General features: G+C 45.3%; 1 protein-coding gene across 1 annotated transcript in view; it reads right to left on the reverse strand.

Moving 5' to 3' along the window:
• CREBRF (CREB3 regulatory factor) overlaps positions 1–16,526 on the reverse strand; it is a 67,149-nt gene extending 50,623 nt beyond the window's left edge. The window contains exon 1 of the mRNA XM_089687388.1: positions 16,415–16,526. The gene's annotated coding sequence lies outside the window, so the exon portion shown is untranslated. The remainder of the gene's footprint in view (positions 1–16,414) is intronic.
• Positions 16,527–19,536: the final 3,010 nt, after the last annotated feature.

Genomic DNA, 19,536 nt, shown 5'->3' on the forward strand with positions numbered 1-19,536 from the left:
TCATTAACAAACCAATATTTTCTGGGCCACTGACCAGGAACATGTACACTGCAGAGGGGGTGGCTAATCAGTTTCAGCTGCTTTGGTGTTAATGAAATTAACAACGGGTGCACCAGATGGGCAACATAGGACCCTCAAAACAGGAATGGTTTTATAGGTGGAAGCCACTGAAATTGTTTTTCCCCACTCATCTTTTCTGACTGGTTTTCACTAGTTTTGCATTTGGATAAGGTCAGTGTCACTACTGGTAGCATGACTCGATATCTGGACCCTACAGAGGTTGCACAGGCAGTCCAAGTCCTCCAGCATAGCACATCAATGTGTACAATTGCCAGAAGGTTTGCGGTGTCTCCCAGCACAGTCTCAAGAGCATGGAGGAGATTCCAGGAGACAGGCAGTTACTCTAGGAGAGCTGAACAGGGCCATAGATCCTTAACCCATCAGCAGGACCGATATCTGCTCCTTTGTGGAAGGAGGAACAGGATGAGCACTGCCCGAACCCTACAAAATGACCTCCAGCAGGCCACTGATGTAAATGTCTGACTACAACAACAATCAGAAACAGACTTCATGTGCGGCAGATTTACCAAGAATTGCAGAAAATAAATTAGCATCCCTAGAACAAGTAATTTCCCAGGATGAAATTAGAGTGGCTCTGAAGAGTTCGCAGGAGAAAAAAGTCCTGGCCCTGATGATAATACGGTGCGGTACTACAAGTGATTTAGAGTTCCTGGTCCCCAAACTTTGTAGATTTATAAATGCATTGGCAGAGAAAATGGAAATGAGAGAGGAATCATTGCACGCATATATAACATTTACTGTATTTTTCGCTCCATAAGACGCACTTTTTTTCCCCCAAAAAAGGGGGGAAAATGTCAGTGCGTCTTATGGAGCGGCCGTTCCGGAATTTCAGCCGCCATCACCGAGTCAGAATACCAGGCCAGCCGCTCAGCTCTTCTGACAAAGAGAAAGGAGGATTAAATCTACCAAATATGAGGAAGTATTACATGTCGGTGTTATTATCACGGGTAGTTGATTGGACACATAACTCACAAGAGAAAAGTTGGGTCAAAATGCAATGTATGTTAAGTAATACACAATTAGAGAGGATCATTTGGATCCCACAAACATTTTGGATTATAGATGAAAATAGTAGCACATTGACACGGGAGGTGTTGAGAAATTGAGATGGTTTACACACACCAATGGGGTGGAAGTGTAATTCATCATTGCTGCCCCTGATGGATATAGATTTTTTTCCGCCTGGGAAAGGGAATATTTCAGAGAAATGGTTTAAAAATAGAAATGCATGGTTGGGGGATATAGTAGATAAAAGGAAGTTGTGCACTTTTAAGGAATTAAAGAGTAAAGGATTTATTTTTTGTATTGGATGATCTGTGATACTGTCATTTGGGACATTTTGTCTCAGCGATTCCACAGCCATTGAGGATGCCGGAGAACATGCTTCCATTCAAAAAACATGTTGAGCTCCAATATACACCCTGTTCCAAATTATTATGCAAATTCTATTTAAGTGTCACAAAGCTTAAACATTTTGTTTTTTAGTTTAACTCAGGGATGGCATTGTGTGTCAGGGCTCTTTTGATCACTGAAAACAATCTTGGACACCTGTGATAATTAGATTGGCAGGGGAGCCCAATTTAAGGAAAAACTACTAAAGGAGGGTGTTCCACATTATTAAGCAGAGCACCATTTTCAAGCAATATGGGGAAGAAAAAGGATCTCTCTGCTGCCAAAAAGAGTGAAATAGTTCAATGCCTTGGATGAGATATGAAAACATTAGATATTTCACGAAAACTTAAGCGTGATCATCGCACTATTAAGAGATTTGTGGCTGATTCAGAGCACAGACGGGTTAGTGCAGATAAAGGCACATTGAGGAAGATTTCTGCCAGATCTATGCATCGGATCAAGAGAGCAGCTGCTAAAATACCATTACATAGCAGCAAACAGATATTTGAAGCTGCTGGTGCCTCTGGAGTCCCACGGACATCAAGGTGTAAAGTCCTCCAGAGTCTTGCAACTATGCATAAACCTTCTATTTGGCCACCACTAACCAATGCTCACAAGCAGAAACGGCTGCATTGGGCAGAAAAATACATGAAGACTAATTTTCAAACAGTCCTGTTCACTGATGAGTGCCGTGCAACCCTAGATGGTCCAGATGGATGGAGTAGTGGATGGTTGGTGGACGGCCACCCTGTTCCAACAAGGCTGCAACGTCAGCAAGGCGGTGGTGGAATCATGGGAACAGAGCTGGTCAGCCCCTTTAGGATCCCCGAAGGTGTAAAGATGACCTCGGCAAAGTATGTGGAGTTTATGACTGACCACTTTCTTCCCTGGTACAGAAGGAAGAACTATGCTTCCCGTAATAAAATCATCTTCATGCATGACAATGCACCATCTCATGCTGCAAAGAATACCTCTGCATCAATGGCTGCTATGGGGATAAAAGGAGAGAAAGTCATGGTGTGGCCTCCATCCTCACCTGACCTCAATCCTATTGAGAACCTTTGGAGCATTCTCAAGCAAAAGATCTATGAGGGTGGGAGGAAGTTTACATCCAAACAGCAGCTCTGGGAGGCTATTCTGACATCTTGCAAACAAATTCAAGCAGAAACTGTCCAAAAACTCACAAGTTCAATGGATGCAAGACTTGTGAAGCTGCTATCAAATAAGGGGTCCTATGTTAAAATGTAACGTGACCTGTTAAAATGTTTAAAAAGTTAAAATTTTGTTAAAAGTTTGATTGAAATAGTTTTTGATTTCAGTAAATATGCTGCAAACACAACAAATGACAATTTTCAGTTCTTTACAACCTATAAAGTGTTTTGAAACTTACACTGCGTAATAATTTGGAACAGTGCATTGGAAGTTTTTTATGTTAAAAAAAAAATACTGTTATCATTAGGAGGTTTGTTCAATAAAATTTGAATTGTACTCTTAATAGTTGATAACATGAGAATTATGCTGACTGTTATTTACATCAATTATTTAGGTAAATGAGAAAAATATCATTTGCATAATAATTTGGAACAGGGTGCATATACATATAACTTCTAGAATTTATAGAATCTTAGTCGAATTGATGAGAACTGAACCTCTGTCATTCTTGGATAAATGGGAAAGAGAATTGGGTACAAAAATAAAAACGACCAATAGAAGATTAAAATATTTAAGTTAATGCATGGGGTGATGCATATCAACAGGTGAAATGAATTATAAAATGTTTATCTAGATGGTATTGTACACCGAGTGTGGCACATAGACAATGAGGAGAGATATTACCATTGTGCTGGAGGGGATGAGGGGCTATGGGGACAATGGCTCACATTTGGTGGGATTGTCCAAAAATACAGGTGTTTTGGCAAGATATAATTCAATATATACAGATTTTGGGGACATCTGTTCAAAAGGATCTGTGAGTGTGTCTTTTTTAAAAGTCAGAGATGTCAGTGAAACAATATAAAAACAGTATATTATACCATCTGATTAGTGCTGCAAAACGTTTAATCCCCAAATTTTGGCAGGTTCAGGACCCTCCAACAATGAGAGACTGGATAGATAGAATCGATTATATTAATAGGATGGAAGAGTTACATCATATGGAGGAAGATAAAATGGAAAGTTTTAGAAAAGATTGGAGTAGGTGGTATGAATTTAAAACATCTGAAAAATATCTTAAAATGAGGGGTGCCCCAGTAGCAGAATTGGAGAATCAAAACTGGTTACCTAGATAATAGAAAAATAGGGTTGCAGACATAGATTGGCAAACAGGGAAGGAAAGAGATGGTAAGAACCACTTGGACAGGGGTAACTGTATTGGGAGGGGAGGGAATGGGGTTAAAGTTGTTTTTTCCTTTGGGAAAGGTAGAAGGTGTGATAAATGTTATATGGCTAATTTATGTACCGTAATAAAATTTAATAAAAGATATATTAAAAAAAAAAAGGAGAAACAGACTTCATGAGGGTTACCTGGCATCCTCTAGTGGGCCCTGTGCTCACTGCCTGGCACCACAGAGCTCAATTGGCATTTGCCATTGAACGCCAGAATTGGCAGGTCCGCCACTGGCGCCCTGTGTTTTTCACAGAGGAGAGCAGGTTCACCCTGAGCACATGTGACAGACGTGAAAGGGTCTGGAGAAGCCGTGGAGAATGTCATGCTGCCTGTAAAATCGTTTTTGTGGTGGGTCAGTGATGGTCTAGGGAGGCATATCCATGGGGGGATGCACAGACCTCTACAGGCTAGACAATGGCACCCTGACTACCATTAAGTATTGGGATGAAATGCTTGGACCCATTGTCAGACCCTATGCAGGTGCAATGGGTCCTGGGTTCCTCTTGGTGCACAACAATGCCTAGCCTCATGTGGCGAGAGTATGCAGGCAGTTCCTGGAGGATGAAGTAATGGACACCATTGAATGGCCCCACACTTGCCTGACCTAAATCCAATAGAACACCTCTGGGATATCATGTTTCGGGTCCATCCGACGCCACCAGGTTACACCTCAGACTGTCCAGGAGCTCAGTGATGCTCTGGCCCAGATGTGAGTGGAAATATCCCAGGACCCCATCCGTCGTCTTATTAGGAGCATGCCCCGGGGGTCCATACAAACTGCTGAGTACCATATTGAGTTGCTACAATGAAATTTCAGCAAAATGGACTACCCTGCTGCATCGTTTTTTCACTTTGATTTTCGGGGGATCTTTGATTTTAGTCCTCTGTAGGTTGATAATTTTCATTTACATCAAACGATGGGGCATCCTTACATTCCTTACACATTACCCAGTCCATATCAAAGTGTTCCTTTAATTTTTTCGAGCAGTGTATATAGCAAGTGACAAACTCTGCATTTGCATGATTCAGGTATAGGCCACAGCCTGTTCTTAAATGAAAGCTAAACTGGCAGGATCTGTTTTCTTATTCAGCTGAAATTTTGCCACAGGACCAGCACATTACTGTAAAATGCTGAAACAATAAAAATTTTCAGTGCGCTGAATATTTTTTATAGCTGCACTTGCTCCTGCTAAATGTTTAATAAAGTGCAGAATAATGATGTTGTCTTAATATATTCAGCTTTGTATGTCTCTGACTGCTTATCATAAAAAAAATTTCCAGAGAAATTTCCTGTGACAACTCTTCTCATTATAGGGGAAAGCCAGCAGGCCAAAGTTGTAACGATATTACTTTTCCATACAATAAAAAAATATAAGGCAAAAGACTGACATTACAGAGTTTACCTCAAGGGGTCCTCTACATGTTTCCAAAACTTAGGTCAATTTCCTTCATGTTTTAAGTAAACTAGAACTTTCTTTACAACTTTGGCATGCTGGCTTTACTTATCATGCTGTCTACAGTACCTCCACTGCAGTTTCCATCTTTAAAGAACTGGTCAATTAGGTATATGGTTCTACATTGTATTGAAACTCTTCTCAGCAAATGCCTGATAACTTCATGCCACCTTCATCTTTAATGTCAATTTATTAAAAAGTCATTAGAACTACATGCAGGGTACATCAGCAGATTTAAAATTAAATTTCCATCCCCAGCAGCATATACTCACCTTCCCTTTAATCAGCTATTTAAGCAAACACCTGGTACATTGAAAGTATGGAGGACCACATGGCTCATTTCATATGACATCACTGAGCAAGTCACAAGGAACCACCAATGTGTCATGGTGTGAACCCACAGTCCTGTGCAACTTAAGACCTGAGTGACTGAAAGCTTACAAAGGGCAAATTCTTCTGCTCCCATGAACTGAACAGGAAAAGGGGAGTAAAGGAAAGGTATGAGCTGGGGAGAAAAGGAGAAGAGCAGAAACCTGTTGTTGCACACGTTGAAAAGCACAGGTTCACTTAAAGTTCACAAAGAAACTTTGGAACTTAACCACCCCTTCGGAAAAATGTTTATTGCAAACTCTGTGTACCTTTTTTGCTAGGTTATCCTCAATGAACATACTCGCATGCCCAGTGAATCCAGCATTGTCCTGCTGTAATCTGCTGCACACCTGGTCCAATGCTACCATCTTATTTGTTTACATTATGAGGAGCCAGATGTTTCTTCTGAATTCCTGCATCTTGTCCCCTGATGATGCACCACTGCACATACACATCTATTGTGGCTTGCCTCGAAGCCTTCTGGGATGAATGACACAGGTATCCCAGGAGTCTACGGGCAGCTGGGGGCTACGTCATTCTTGTCTAGGCAAGAAAGGTGAAAGTGATGGCTGAATCCCCAAAAATTAATGGTATTTGTGAAAAAAAAGTTTGCAATTATGTGGAAAGAGGGAGGAAGGAGCAATATTATCAGAAGTACAAAAGGAGAGCAAGGCTCCAATAACACAATCTAAATGCGCAAATGGTCCCAAGCACTGAAACAAATGGGCTGCCCTTTGTACGAAGAACATGCAAAAGAAGTCCCTGACCCTTTTGCGAAATCGCAGCACAGCATGCGTTTTGACACATGCGAAAATACAAGCAACAGAAGTTGCGTGCGGGTGTTTTTGTGCATTGCAGGAAAGAGCACGATTTTGTGCACGTTCCTGCAATGCACAAATGTCAACGTAGCCTGAAGGTCCCCTTTGCCTTCAAAAATATTTAAAGAGTTGGTTCACCTTTACCAAAACTGCCTATATATATTGCGGCATCCTTAGATAAAAACAAACTATGAAGCATTCATTAAAGTTGAATACTTCCCTTGCTATAGCTGTAGGCCATTTACACACATCACAAAGCTTGACTGGAGTACTTCCAGGAGATTGCTAAGTGAGGCCAAGTCACCTCCACCATCACAGGAGTTAACTCTCAAATGCTCAGCTCTGAGCTACTGCAACAGGGGAGAGATAGGCACATGAGGGGAGTTGAATCAGAGAAAAGTTTGCTCATGTGATGGCGGAGGTGAACAGTAACAGCTGGGCCTCCGCTTATCTGCATAGGCAGTTTTATGGTAAAGATGAATTATACCTTTAATACATTTACATTGGATTCATAAAGTGAAACTGCACCTAAAGCAAGATAATAAAACTGTTGGTAGTTGACAGCATTAAGTTTTTAACTATGTACAAAAATAGCACATAGATGGTACATCGAACGCTCAACTAGCCCAAAGCGAATATATTGTCCATAGATTAATGGCAACTTCATAAATCAGTTAAGAGCAGAGGTAAACTTCAGAGAGAAACACAATCCTACAGTTCCTCAGTACAGGTCAGTGGGCGATCCAGTCAGTGACATGAAAGAGAAACAAAGTTGCAAGGGGCAGGGATTAGGAAAGTTGTAACAAATGTATTAACACAAAACATAGCATAATGTACATGGGGAAAAACTGTGTAAAGCTCGACAGAACGTAAACATGGCTAGAGGGATACACTAATCGGTAAACCAAGAAGCATAGGACACCCCCCAGAATAGTAACCATCTATGACATCCACAGCCGCTCTCACTGCACACAACACAAGACTGTCACAGTACAGAGTTAGAGAAGAGCCATACTACATACCCCCTCCACCATTAGGTGAGAATCCCCAGGCCTGCCAATAGGTAGCTCTGGTACCATACATTGTATTGGAGAATGAGAGCTGTGTGCTCTCCACTACAAGTAAAGAAACTGCTTGAGGTACCAGGCATCACCAGGGTGAAAGTTTCTATAGTAACCAGCATTTTCATTTACACACAGATTTGTTTTTAAAATGATAGCTGCGGTATTGGTTTTCTTATTTTTCCTATTACTAGAATCTGTGTCCCTATCAGGGGCATATAAGGTCAGTGCTGAAAATTTACAGCACAGTACAATGCAAGTGCTGCCATAAGCATCACTACTCAGCAAACAAAAAAAACAAAAGGGGGGGGGGGGAAGTTACTATCAAATTAAACATATATTTGTGGTGATATTCCTCAGTTTTTGCATTGTGTTTCCAGCAATTATGTGTCAAAAGGCTTGACTTTTTAATTGACCCCCCCTCTTAGACTGTTAGCTCTAATGGGCAGGTTCCTCTGATCCCTCCTGTATTCATTTGTATTGCATTGTACTTTCTTACATGTTGTTCCCTTATGTTGTGAAGTGCTGCATATACTGTTGGCACTATATAAATCCTGTAAAATAAAATAATAATCTGATGTTCAGCCAAAAAGCAAACTGATCCACTCCAATGCAATCTCCTATGTAAACACTATGCTCTGAATCTTACTTCCCACAATTGTCTACGATTTTAAACCACATCACTGCAAACTCACAATTGACCCTTTTTTCACCCTCATATAAAACGCACAGGGGTTTATTTACTAAAGCTGGAGAGTGCAAAATCAGGCTCAGTTCTGCATAGAAACCAATCTGCTTCTAACCTCAGCTTGTTCAATTAAAGAGAAGGTTGTTATTTTTTTTTCAAATACTAAATATGTTATACTTACCTGCGGTGTGCAGTAGTTTTGCACAGGGCAGCCTGGATGCTCCTCTTCTCGGGTTCTCTGCTGGCGCTCCTGGCTCCTCCTTCCTGTCAAGTGCCCCCATAGGAAGAAGCTCCTCTGCCGCTGCTCCATGTGTTCATTCACACATGGAGCTGTGACTTGCCCTTCTCCCACCCCCACCTTGGCTCACTGTCTGTGATTGACAGCAGTGGGAGTCAATAGCTCCTGGAGCTGTCTCAGCCAATGAAGCACAGACCCGGGACAGCCGAGGTTCTCGTGCACAATGCTGGATCATGATGGGGCCCAGGTAAGTATTAGGGGGACTGCTGCACACAGAAGGTTTTTCACTTTCATACACAGAATGCATGAAAGTTAAAAAAAAAACCCTAAGTCTTTATAATTACTTTACATTTTGGCAATAAAACCTGGAAGCCGATTGGTTTCCGTGCAGAAATGAGCCCGATTTTGCACTCTCCAGCTTTAGTAAATAAACCCCACTGTGTTCTTATCATATCTATATGAACCGCCACCACAGGAACTCAGGTTATCTTCACTGTCCTGCGAAACTGCATGCGTTGAAGCGCAACAATTTGTGTGAACCGGGGTTTAAAAGGAACAGTTTGGTCTCAAATTCTACTATGTAGTATGTTTTGTATTTTTAAATACATTCATGCTGTACTTTACCCAGTAAATGATCTATCTACGTTATCAAACTCTGGGTGTGAATAAACAAACAATTAAACATTAAAAGTAAAGCATGTGTATAAAGCAAACACTTTTTTGGTTTGTTTTTATTAGGGTACAGATGGGTTAGGACCTGTCAGATTTTTTGTTGTCGTAATCCCATCAGAAAAAATGTCCCTTCTTATACCAAAGATGCAACAGGAAGTGAGAGGAAATCTCTCCAAACAAGGAGAAATCCCCTCTTAAGATGGCCATACAGGAAAAGATTTTGAACTAGAGAATCCCAGACTCCCCCCTCCTCACTAAACAGGAGTCAATCTCCCCTGCTGGCTATTGGCGTCTCCTGCAGCTGTCATAAGACTCTAACAGTCACTGCTTCTGATTGATTGCATTGCACTGTCCAGCTGACTTTTTTCCGACTGGCTCCTTTAATTTGTCAGTAAACGTATTTTGAGCTGGGAGCTGTTGGCATGGCCACCCACGGCTCATATTTTAGAGCAGTGGCCTCCAAACTGCGGCCTAGGGGCTGGATGTGGCCCTTTGCTTGCTTTTAACTGTCCCTTGGGGAAATATTCCATCCCCTAACACCAACAATGGCGCATCATTCCCCCCCCCATTGACGCCAATGAAGGGGCACAATTCCACCCAATGACATCAACAGTGGGGCATAGTTCCTCCCAATGACACAAACGATGGAGCACAATTCCTCTCCTTAACAGCATTGTGTACTCTAACCAATTCCGTGAAATGTTCTACTTCCAATGGCCACAGTCTGGCCCCAACTAGTGGCCCTTTGTTTAGAAAGTTTGGAGACCCCTGATTTAGGGAAGGCAAAAAAATAAAATAAAGCATTATCCAATTTGCTCCAGCAGCAGAAACAATTACTTCCTAATCTCCCAGGAGGCAATCGGATATTCTCTGGATCAACTATTATTGGTGTTATTACCTATAAATGGTAATATCCAGTTATATTTTGTGCATGTAGGAATGCATTCCACTGTTTTGTTTTTTAACCACTTGCCTACCGGGCACTTATATCCCCTTCTTTACCAGGCCAATTTTTAGCTTTCAGCGCTGTCGCACTTTGATTGACAATTGCGCGGTTATACAAGATTGTACCCATGTGAAATTTTTATCATTTTTTTCTCACAAATATAGCTTTCTTTTGGTGGTATTTAATCACCGCTGGGCACTTTACTTTTTGCGCTATAGAAAAAAAATAAAAAGGTAAAAAAATTTGAAAAAAAAAAAGTTTCTATTGTTTCTATTATAACATTTTTCAAACAGGTAATTTTTCTCCTTCACTGATGTGTGTTGATGAGGCAGCACTGATAGGCACTGATAGGCAGCACTAATGAGGCGGCACGGACAGGCAGCACTGATGAGGTGTCACGGATAGGCGGCACTGATGATGGGTACTGATAGCACTGATAGGTGGCACTGACTGGCATCGCTGCTGGGCACTGACTGGCACAACCGCTGGGCACTGACTGGTGGCACTGACTGGCAGCACTGCTGGGCTGCACTGATGAGCACTGGTGGGCGGCACTGGTGGGCAGCACTGGTGTGCGGCACTTCTGGGCACTGGTGTGTGACACTGCTGCGTGGCACAGGGGGTGCACTGCTGGGCACAGGTGGGCGGAGCTAGTGGGCGCACTGCTGGGCACAGGTGGGCAGAACTTGTGGGTGGCACTGCTGGGCACCAATCGGTGCCGATCCCTGCTCTGCCAACTGCTCTGCCAATCTGACAGCGTGAGGAAAGTGCAGCCGAGAACCGGCAATTGCATTTCCCGGTGATCAGCGTGTCATCGGACACGGCTGATCACGTGGTAAAAGGCCACTGTGATTGGCCTTTTACCACATCACGTGATCAGCTGTGTCCGTAGGACATAGCGATCACGCAGATCGCTGGGTGCGTGCGCGCGTTCTCGGAGGACGTCATATGACGCCCACCCAGAACTGGCCGGCCGCAGTGTAGCCGTCATTCGGCTCTCTGCGGTCGGCAAGTAGTTAAACAAATCTACTGAGCTGGCCAGAACTAGTTCTTGTGTTTTGTTTTTTTTAACAGGCATTTTCATGCATGTAGAATGTTTTCTTGAATTATGTGCCCAGCATCTAGGGATGGGTCAGAAGAGTCTTCCATTCTCCCAGTGTAGCTAGGCTAAGAGCGCATGATGTGTTGTTGGGGACAATCTCATTAACCACCTCCCGTCCGGCCGTTGTATATAAACGACCGGAAGGTGGCAGTGCAGGGTCGGGTGACCGTTTATAAACGGCCTCCCCGCACCCTGCTTGTGTGCGCAGCACCACGATCCGGTGCCCGCTATGTCCTCCGGACACAGTGGAACACCGAACGTCGGACGTGACCGCTGTACCAGGTCCCGATCATGTGATCACTGATTGGCCAATCATTGATCACATGCAAAGTAGTAAGTAAGATGTCATTTGTGACATCATTGCTTACTACGTGCGAAATCTGTGAATGATCACAGAGGTCACATGGTACAAGGCTAGTCACAATAGCCTTGTACCATGTGACAAGCTGTGACCAATCACAGCTCACTCAGTAGTTCTCAATGGCTGCAAGAATGCAGCTAGAGAGAAGGAGAAATGATTGCTTTTACATCCTTTATGGGTGTAAAAGCAATCAGTGTAAAAAAGAAAAATCTTCATCACCCCCCACAAGTAGTACAGTGTCACCATGGTGACACTGTACTGCTAGGGTGACAGCATCTAATAAAAAAAAAAATAAAAAATAATAAAAACAAAAATAAAAAAAAAGTTAAAAAAAAATGTTTAAAAATTATAATTTTGGTTATAAACTAATTTGGGTTATTTTTTTTCTTTACTAAAAATATAATGGAATCAATTTTGGTCAAGATTTATGATGAAATATTATTTATTTGCAAAATTTTATAAGAAAAAAAACTTTCAAAATTTTTTAACTTTTTAATTTACATAGCAAAAAAAATAAATCCCAGTGGTGAATAAATACCATCAAAATAAATCTTTACCTGTCTCAAAAAAATGCTAAAAAAATTCATATGGGTACAGTGTTGCATGACCGCGCAATTGTCATTCAAAGTGTGACAGCAATGAAAGCTGAAAATTGGCCTGGACAGGAAGGGGGTAAAAGTGTCCAGACTGGAAGTGGTTACCCATGGTTACATAATTTGTCAGGTTGAAAAGAGGTACAAGTCCATTAGACATTTACAACCATGCCTTTATTCTATGTTTTAAAAAAACCCCCATTGACTTTTATGGGCCCCTTGATGCACATCGATGGATAAAATTGCACCTGAACTGTGGCCCAGGGGTCGGATATGGCCCTTTGCTTGCTTTTATCTGGCTCTGGCCCTTGCAGAAATATGTCATCCTCTGACAGCAAAAATGGGGCACCATTGCCGCCAACAAAGGGGCACAATTCTGCCCAATGACATCAATAATGGGGCACAGTTCCTCCTAATGACCCCAATGATGGGGCATGGTTTACTCCAACAAATGCCAGGCCATTTTCTACTTCCAATGGCCACAGTCTAGGCCCACCGAAAGTCTGAGACTGGAAATTGACCCTTTGTTTAGGAAGTGTGGAGACCCCTGATATGGGGGATTCACAGAGGTCAGCCAGAATGTGAGCCTTGGATGGTTATTACTGGAACAACTGTCGGCCATTGGTAGGTTTCCCCTCCTCTCAGAATCCCACTCATCCTCTGGAATGAAGGCAATGGTCACCCGGCAGAAATACCTGACAAGGGCTGTAACACTTCTCTACTTCATCCATAACAAAGAAGAACATGACTGTTGACTGTTCCTTGTCTCCCCAAAAGGAACATATATCGTCTACATCAGTTACCGTTTACTAGTTGTTTCCATATCCTGGGAAAGATGTGACCATCCAAATACCTACCAGTATCAGACATAACTGTCTCTAGTTCAGGGAATGAGCAGCCTAGTCACTATAGGCACACTAAGAGTGCACACACAGCAGGCCAGAAAACTCAGCCGTGTCTACAACTGCTCCCTCCACTCACACCCCTTTCCTGCTCTAATTCAGCCAACATGGCCTCAGCTCCTGCTCAGAGGCAGCCTAACCTGGTGACGAAGCCACAACGAAGCCGCTCATTGGATAAAATGCCTGTAGCTCCTGTTACCATTGGTCGCAGCTGCCGTCGCTCAGTACTAAGCTCCCGCCTACCTCCTCCTCACAAAGTTGCTGTGAGTCAACACATAAACAATCCCCAGCTCCATTCAATGTGAGGGGCGGGCGGGAGAGTGGGGGGCCCAGCTGCCGCCGCCTCTTCCTCCCCCCAGCATTGTAGAAGGAGCACAGGGCCGAGGACAGGAGCTGACTGAGGGTGGCGGCATTAGGGTGGTTATGTAAAACACGAGTCTCCTCCCCTCATGTGCTCACACCCCCTGGACATGCAGAGTCCTCTATTCAGCAACACACCCCCTTCACTGCCATCGCTGCATGTAAACAACAGGCCCGGACAGCACTAGCAGCATCCTCTGCACACCTACCAGAGCCCTGTGCAGGCTGAATGCGTGCTACTAGTAATGGAATAGTTCCGTACACAACCACGGGGAACACCGCTCTACATCTATATCATGTCCTGCACGTTATTTGTCCCGCTGAAATTCCCTGTCCCAGAGAAGATCATGGCTTCCTCTCGCAACACCCTGCCATGCAGAGGTCACAGCTTCCTCGCCCCTTCCAGCACAGGGGAGCAGGCTGGAGGTACCTCACCCCTCCTATAATCTCCCGGAGGCACCCCATCCCACCAATATAGTCTGCTGGAGGCACCTAATCCCCCTTATTGTCTCCTGGAGGCACCTAATCCCCCATATTGTCTGCCGGAGCCACCCTATCCCACCGATATAGTCTGCTGAATTCAACCCCCCATTATCTGCTGGAAGCACCTAATCCCCCCTATAGTCTGCTGGAGGTACCCTATCCCACCCATTAAGTCTGCTGGAAGCACCCCATCCCCCTTATAGTGTGCTGGAGGCACCCAATCCCCCTATAGTATGCTGGAGGAACACAATCCCCCCTATAGTCTGCTGGAAGCACCCAATCCCCTCTATAGTCTGCTGAATTCAACCACCCATTATCTGCTGGAAGCATCTAATCTCCCCTATAGTCTGCTGGAGGTACCCTATCCCACCCATATAGTTTGCTGGAAGCACAGAATCCCCCCTATAGTCTGCTGGAGGCACCCAATCCCACCGATATAGTCTGCTCGAAGCACCCTGTCCCTTATCTGCTGGAGGTACCCCAATCCTCATATAGTCCTCTGGAGGCACCCCATCAATCCTATTATTTGCTGGAGGTGCCCTGCCGCCCTATAGTCTGCTGGGAGCACCCATTCCCTTCTATACTCAACTGTAGGTACCTTATTTCTTCAATAGTCAGCTGGGGGCTCCCCATCCCTACTATATTCAGTGGGAGGCAACCCATCCTTCCCATATTCAGCTGGAGGCACCCCATCCCTCCTATTCTCAGCTGGAGGCGCCCCATCCCTCCTATTCTCAGCTGGAGGCGCCCCATCCCTCCTATTCTCAGCTGGAGGCGCCCCATCCCTCCTATTCTCAGCTGGAGGCGCCCCATCCCTCCTATCAGCTGGAGGCACCCCATCCCTCCTATCAGCTGGAGGCACCCCATCCCTCCTATCAGCTGGAGGCACCCCGTCCCTCCTGAATTCAGATGGAGGCACCCCATCCCTCCTATTCTCAGCTGAAGGCACCCCATCCCTCCTGAATTCAGCTGGAGGAACCCCATCCCTTCCATATTTATCTACTGACATCTCATCAATTCTATATTAAGCTGGAGACCCCCATCACCTTTATACTAAGTTGGATGTGCCCCACCTCTGCTATACTCAACTGGGGGATCTCATCCCTTCTAGATTTAGCTGGAGGAACTCTGTTCCTACTATATTCAGCTGCAGGAATCCCATCTGTTCTGTACTCTGCGGGAGGTACATCATCCTTTCTACATTCAACTGGAGGTGTCCTGTCCCTTCAGTTGGTGGCCTTCTATTTCTTCTATATTTTGCTGGGGGTATTCCATTTATTCTATAGTAAGCTGAAAGCATCTCATCACTGCTATACCCAGCTTGAGGCACGAGCCATGCTTTCTATATTTAGCTGAACGCACCCTATCCTTGCTATACTCAGCTGAGGGCATGTCATCCCTTCTAGGCTTAGCCAGAGGTGGACTGACAACTCATGGGGCCCCTGGGCAATAGGGGATCATGGGGCCCCTGTGTCCTTGCCCAAACTCAAAAAAGCCTATGAAAAAGGTACCAGGGGCATCTCATGGAGCCCCCTACTGACTCCGGGCCCTCGGGCAGTGCCTGAGTTTCCAAATGGTCAGTCCGCCCCTGCCAGAGGCACCCCCACCCCTTCTACATTCAGCTACAGGAACCCCATCCCTTCAAGGCTCAGCTGGGGGTATCTTTATCCCTTCGAGAATTAGTTGGAGGCACCTCTTCCCATCTAGAATTTCTTGGAGGCACCCCCATCCCTTCTGTACTCAGCTGAAGGCTGAATACGCTCTGCGGATGGCCCTCCATTCTTTCTCTATCTAGCCAGGGGCATCTCATCCCTTCTAAATTTATCTGGAGGTACCCTACCCATGCTATAATATACAGAAGGTGCCCCATCTATTCTATAGTCAGCTGGGGATACCCCATCCCTTTCTATATTCAGCTGGGGTTCCTCTATCCCTTAAATATTCAGCTACTGACACCTAATACATTCTATGAATCATCTAGAGGTACCCCATCCTTTTTATACTCAGCTCATCGTTCGCGATCGGCGACCCATGGATTTGATCAGTGTACACACTACCATCCCTTGGTGAACACCAGCCTGTATGGACCATCTGTATAATAAACCATCATTTTGAGGCTAATCTTTTCACTAGGAGTCCCATGTGGTCAGCCGAATGTAGTCGTGTCCATGAGTGACATTGGAGTAGTACGGGTGGGAAGGATTGTAGTGTCAGAGAGTACATGGAGGGTGCAGATCAGAGGCCATAACATCCACACACAGTCCCTGGCAGCTTTCTGTCAATGGTGCACCACGCCCCCTACACCTGACAGCAGCTTTCTCCCCCATCACACACACAGCGCTGCCCCCCTGGCAGTGTCAGATGCCCTATGAGCTGTCAGCAGCCTCCTGCCCTCCCCCTCCCCTGGTATAGACCAGGCTGTCCCTGCCAGGCGTACCCTGTGCCCCTGTCCCACTCCAGCTGAGCGCCCCTCCTCCCCCCATCCCCAGCACCCTGTGCCCCCCTCACCTGTCACTGGCAGTTAGAAGGCGCTCGATGTGTGGGGTCAGCCGCTCAGCCGCCGCTGATCACCCCCCCGGACAGTCTCCATGCTTTCTGCTTTGTTTTGTTTATTTCCTTCCTGACGGGTTCCCGGAAAGCGCGTGACTCCCCACCCATGTGACCCTCCGCTGCGCCAATCCAATCAGCCTGGTACCCGAGCCCAGCCAATAGGCGTTCACCTGTCAAGGGTGGAAAAAGGAAGGGAGGGGGGCGAGTCCCGAGCAGGAGGAGAGGGGTGTAAAGAGCCCGGGGACGGCTTTACCGTGTTCATCGTCCGGACCCCCCCCCCCCATAGACTGACAGCCAGCCAGGAGCACGTGATGTGTCCATCTCTGTCCTCAATGGGGGGCGGGATCCCTATGACAGGGACTAGGGATAGAAGTGCTGATGAGTACTAGGGTGAGGGGGGTAATTAGCGGAGTGACAACCCGATCTGCCTAATATGAGAAGGGGGATTCCCTTAGTGGGAGGGCTCACAGCTCATTCATTTCCATATTGAGTAGGAAAGGAGGGGGATTCCAGAGAGAAGGAGATTTCTCTAGAAAGACTCCTGATGTGATTCATAGAATTCGCTGTTCATAGACGTCCTGCAGGCTCCCCATCCACTGTCATTAGGAGACCAAGCTGTCCTGATCACTGCTACATGCACTGACAGAGCGCGATCAGCCCACTGCTGGGGAGGCAGCTGTCACCTGACAATAATAAGAAGAGGGCTGACAACACGTGCTGCCCAATACCTGCAGCCAGCAGCTCCTCTCTCATCATAGTAACAGCGCACATAGGAGAGTCAGCCTCTCCACCAATCACAGTCCTGTCTGCTGATTTGAAAATGCAGACATTCATTTCTCTTTTTTTGTGAATAGAATTGTCCTCGTATGGAGGTGCCGTGTGTCCTTCTCATATGTTCCCCAGAACAACTGCTGGGTAGCTTGAAAGCAAAAAAGAATGATTTTGGGTATGTAGAAAGTAAGATTCTGTGGAAATCTCCCAATCTTGTCTGCAGTTTTATAATATTTTGCAGACCTCTGTCCAGGGATAGCATCATGTGAAATAGTCAATTAAAGTGTAGATAAAAACAAAATCTATTCAAGTATGTATTCTTAAAGTGATATTAAAAAAGTATTGATTTTTTTTTTTTTTTAAATCATACTTATCAAGGTGGATGCAACATCAATCTGATGCGGCATCTGTTGCCCACTGGCTCTAAGGGTGAGAACTAAATGATCAAACACTGCTGATCGCTCAGTCCTCTCTTCTGATTGCTCAGTTCTCTCTGCCGCTCTGAGCACAGCCAGGACTGTCAGTCACCAGCTTTCTGCTCTGCCCCCCCTCCCAGCACTCACAGGACCAGACTCTCTGTGGATCGCTGAGAAGCTGAGCCAGGTGCCGGTCCAAGCTACTGGGTGGATCCTGACCATATCGTTACGCTCTTTCTCTAGCCTGGACCAGCTCTGTGAGCACAGAGCCAGGACTGTCAGTCACCAGCTTTCTGCTCTCCCCTCCCAGCACTCAGTGGACCACGAGCTGTGGGGGCGGGGTAGGAGCAGCTGGTTCAGGCTCTCTGTGGATCGCTGAGAAGCTGAGCCAGGTGCCGGTCCAGGCTTCTGGGTGGATCCTGACGATATGGTTACAATCTTTCTCTAGCCTGGACCAGCTCTGTGACATCAGCCAACAGCAGGCCCAGGGGTGCAGAACAAACTGCACTCTTGTGATTCCTGAAGTACAGCCAAAAGAGCTTTGGCTGTACTTCTCCTTTAAGTCTTGGTTCATAATACTGCAACCTGAAAGTCACATGACTTACAGTGCAACTTTGCCAGGCAACTTGAGTACTACTTTGAAGCAACTTTCAAGGAATGCCAGGGAAATCTTTCTGTAATGTTAGATCCAAAGCACATCAGTATAGATGAGGATCTGACTTGGAGGGGAATTCCATTAACCTCTTCACACTGGCTGAACGCAAATGTGTGGCCCCCCTGCATCTGGACCTAGACGCTGAGCGGCTGCACATTTGCGTTCTATTAAAAAAGAACATATGTGCTGAGAGTGCGTGCCCTGCGCTCTCCCAGCACACATGTCTGGTGCTCACAGAAAGTTCCCGATCTCTTTCGATCGGGCCCTTTCCTGATCATGTGACGGCGTGTCATGGTGGTCACATGACCCTAAACTCTGCCCCCGGCTTCTAAAACCCTTAAAGGGCCGGGAGGCGGCGACGCAAAGGGGTTAAAGTCTATGGGCACAAGTTGGATAGAAGTCTTCTTGAAGTAATACAGGAACCTTTTCTAAAGTTGGAGCAACTTCAGTAGTGCTAAGGCTCATTTAAAAAATAAATAAAAATAAACATGTCATACTTACCTGCTCTGGGCTGTGGTTTTGCTGATCCTCCTCTTCTCAGGTTCCCCTCTGGCACTTCTAGCTCCTCCCCCCTGCCCAGTGGCCCCATAGCAAGCAGCTTGTGCATGCTCACTCAGCCCCACCCTCTGCGGCAAAAAATGCAGCTCAACCACACATTTGTGCCTCCACACAACTGCATGCAAGGGCGGACTGACCATTTGGAAACTCGGGCACTGCCCGAGGGCCCGGGGTCAGTAGGGGGCCCCATGAGATGCCCCTGGTACCTTTTTTCATAGGCTTTTTTGAGTTTGGGCAAGGATACAGGGGCCCCATGATCCCCTATTGCCTGGGGGCCCCATGAGTTGTCAGTCCGCCCCTGACTGCATGTCTACAGTAAATGAAGCCTATGAAGTAATGTTATTATAAAAAGATTACAGGACCTGATGTGTATGAATTTTTTTGGAGAAGGATATCGTTGGGTGTCCCTTTAACTACATATAAACGAAGGGTGCAGCGCTAAAATTGATAACATGAGATATTGCATACAATGTAAACATATAATGTATAATAAAGTGCAAAGCAACACATCGTGTGACTTTAATGTGTCAAACCATATGTGTCACTATATGTGACAAAAAAAGTGCATAAATAAAGTGCAAAATGATTTCTATATAAATATATGCATTATTCCTTCCTAACCACATGTGCATAGATAGTGATGAAGGAAACGTATAGTCCAAAGTTACGCGTGACTCAAT

The sequence above is a fragment of the Staurois parvus genome, unplaced genomic scaffold (genome assembly GCF_062004578.1).
Source record: "Staurois parvus isolate SC_StPar_1 unplaced genomic scaffold, SC_StPar_1.0 ptg000424l, whole genome shotgun sequence".
In the NCBI taxonomy this organism is placed as follows: Eukaryota; Metazoa; Chordata; class Amphibia; order Anura; family Ranidae; genus Staurois; species Staurois parvus.